A 2,984-nucleotide genomic window follows, 5' to 3' on the forward strand; every position below is an offset into this window, starting at 1 on the left:
ATATTGTACCATGTTGTATGACATTATGTGACTGGTATATATGATCATATATCCTTTACATACTGCTTAGACATTCACTTTTCCATTAGTGAATATATGAAGGTGGTGCTTTCATTAGCAACATTCATGAATCCCTTGGTTGCCCATATCTTGCATTTGTAACTAGCCAGTCTTTTTGATAATAGTGTATATTGTAATCTGCATATATAGATTTACATGCATGTCCATGTTAATGCATTGCTTTACATGGATGTACATATGTATGACCATATTATTATTATTTTTTTTTAATTCAACGTAGAACATTTAAAATGCAAAATGCTATTACCCCAGCACATCAAAAGCTGATGCTTCTTCAGGAAGTCACTACATTTTACATGTTTTAAAAACATACCTTAATTTTCACTTGCTAGTTTCTCTCACTGGCTGATGCCTGCCCTACAGACTTTTATGTGTACATAGCAGTTATTAGTTCAAGCCTGTAAAAGGCTTGCTTACTGTGTTATTTCACATTTCTGTAACATAGCCTGTAGATATTACAACTTACAAGATAACATTACTTTGTTCCGACTCATTTCCTGGAACTTGCATTAAGATAACCTGCTATACTGGAGCTGCCCATTTCAAAGATATCCAGTTCTGGAATGCTTTTGGGTCAAAATAAAACCTATAATGTCAGTGGTTTACATTGTGTACAAGTAAAACATCAAATGGACAAAACTAAAATGGCAGTGTCTGTATGCTTCAAGTTACTCCCAATGGTCTCTGTAGCAATGCAAGTTGCTAGACACCCTCAGCTCATGTAACAGTGAGCCACCTCTGCTGTCCTAAGTGCAATTGCTGGCACATTTTCACAAACATGAAGCCTGAATTCCTGACCTTCAAGACCTAAGGCCCATTTTGGTCATCGTCTGTTCATAAACTGTTCACGCCTTTGCTGCCACCAATGTGTGATGCAAGGAACAAGGAACTATCCCTAAAAAGAATCCTTGAAGTCCATGATTCCTAAAGATAAACATTACTGCTTTACCTGCCCATTGGTACTTTCCTAAAGGTAACTGAATCTGAGTTTTGATTACATCAGCAGGCTGTGTTGAAATGGATGCCAGAATACCAGCAAAGACACCACAACTGAAGTTTAGCAGAGGCTTTAGAAGTGGATCAAAGTGCTCTTAAGGTATTTATTTTTGGCCTGGGTGTAGAATATCAAGTAGATACCAGAGAAAGGTGCATCTCACAGCATAGTGGTGGTTAACCTGCTGAATAATACCTTGGACCCTTTGGTGACATAAATGTTCTACAAAGGTCCAAGTACACTTTTATATCAGAAGTAGCCACTCTCATATCTCGGGTTTACTACTGTCACTGGCAACTTATATACTCCAGCTACTGTCCATGCAAAAGCTCCCAGGAACACAGACTCCAGTGCCATAGGACTGCGATCCAGGAAAAAATGCTGTTTCAGTGAGTACAACATACTGACGTAAACTCCAACTCCAGGAATACACCATACAAATGACGGTGGCACTTCTTTCCAAAGGCTGAGCAGTGGGTAAGACAGAAGGATTTCCATTTTACTCATGTTACCAATGACAATGTTCTGAACATGAGAGCCAGACTCTTTCTGGTTCATTTACATAGACACCCTTAGATTACAACAATGTCTAGCAAACGTTGCCTGGGAAACTTTACTCCTGAATCGGAACCTTTGGATACGTTATCCAGACTGATTACACACTAATGCCAAATGACAACCAGAATATTCACATTTTAATGAACCATTATGAACTAGAACCATACCTCTCAACTGTACAGATTTTCAACATCCTTCAGAAAATTCATGCTAATGCAAAACCTGTTATTTTGTCAACTTTCTAAGTTTGTAAGAGCAATATTTAAAATCTGTCTCTATTTGTCCCCGTATGACTAGAACACAGAATTGCTGTACCTGTCTGGCACATAGCGGCCCTTGTAATATGTTACTGGTTACATATACATATTCCATTTTTTTGTGCTGTACTTTTGTTCACAAGACTGTCCTTTGATCACTCCTACACATGCATGTGTGCTAGTTATATCAATAACAGTGATTGTAGCACCTGTTGTATTATGTTATCATGGCAGTATATATACATCTGTAAAGATCAAAACTAGTTTTGTTGTGTACCTAGGCTTCTTGCTGTTGAACAGTTGCACATTACTGTGTTTGTGTCAATTGTAAACATACATGTTTATAACCATTGCCAATCCACTATGCCTATGTGACATCATTGGTCATTTGCTTCAATATAGTTTTGGAGAACTTGCAGCCAACCCTATGTGGTTAACACATGCATTGCAATGTATCGTCTTAGATAGGGTTGACCTGCTTTATTCTGTGCCTATTTTGTGTTGTTGTCATTTCCCCACTTGCATGGGCCTCTGTTGTCCATCTCCCTTCCCCGTATAGCTTTTGTCTACATGCTGCACATATACATGACATAAAGTATGTCTATGTTTACCTTCCTCTACGTTATCATCACTATCATGTAGGTATACTGGTACAATATTACCTAATGCCACCATGTTGTGTATCATGCACATCCAAGGCATATGCAGGCAATGTGGTGGCAACTGGTTTGATTCTATCATTGCTGATGTTATACTTGTGTGTTGAGCATTACCCAGGGATTTTTGAACTTCCTGCCTATGCAAAAGCTGGCATTCCTTAACTGTCATTACTCATATTTGTGCCACCGTTTACATTATATTCCATTTCATTGGTATGGGTACGTGTGTTGAAACTTCTTTGTAATTGAATTCTGTTATTCCACTGCATGTCACACATATACATTGTATACTTGATAACCCATCTGAGTTGCCTTTTACATGGCATATGTCTTTGACATCTGGATCCCATTTTACCTATGTTTTAGTTATATACACTTATTTATGTATTACACAGTCAGATTTTTGCATTGCTACATTAATGCTGGTTGGCACTG

General features: G+C 38.0%; 1 pseudogene; it reads right to left on the minus strand.

Moving 5' to 3' along the window:
* Positions 1–881: 881 nt before the first annotated feature.
* On the minus strand, positions 882–1,633 carry LOC122792344 (annotated as a pseudogene).
* Positions 1,634–2,984: the final 1,351 nt, after the last annotated feature.

Source organism: Protopterus annectens, chromosome 1.part2 (assembly GCF_019279795.1).
Source record: "Protopterus annectens isolate FY-2018-M chromosome 1.part2, PAN1.0, whole genome shotgun sequence".
Taxonomy (NCBI): Eukaryota; Metazoa; Chordata; order Ceratodontiformes; family Protopteridae; genus Protopterus; species Protopterus annectens.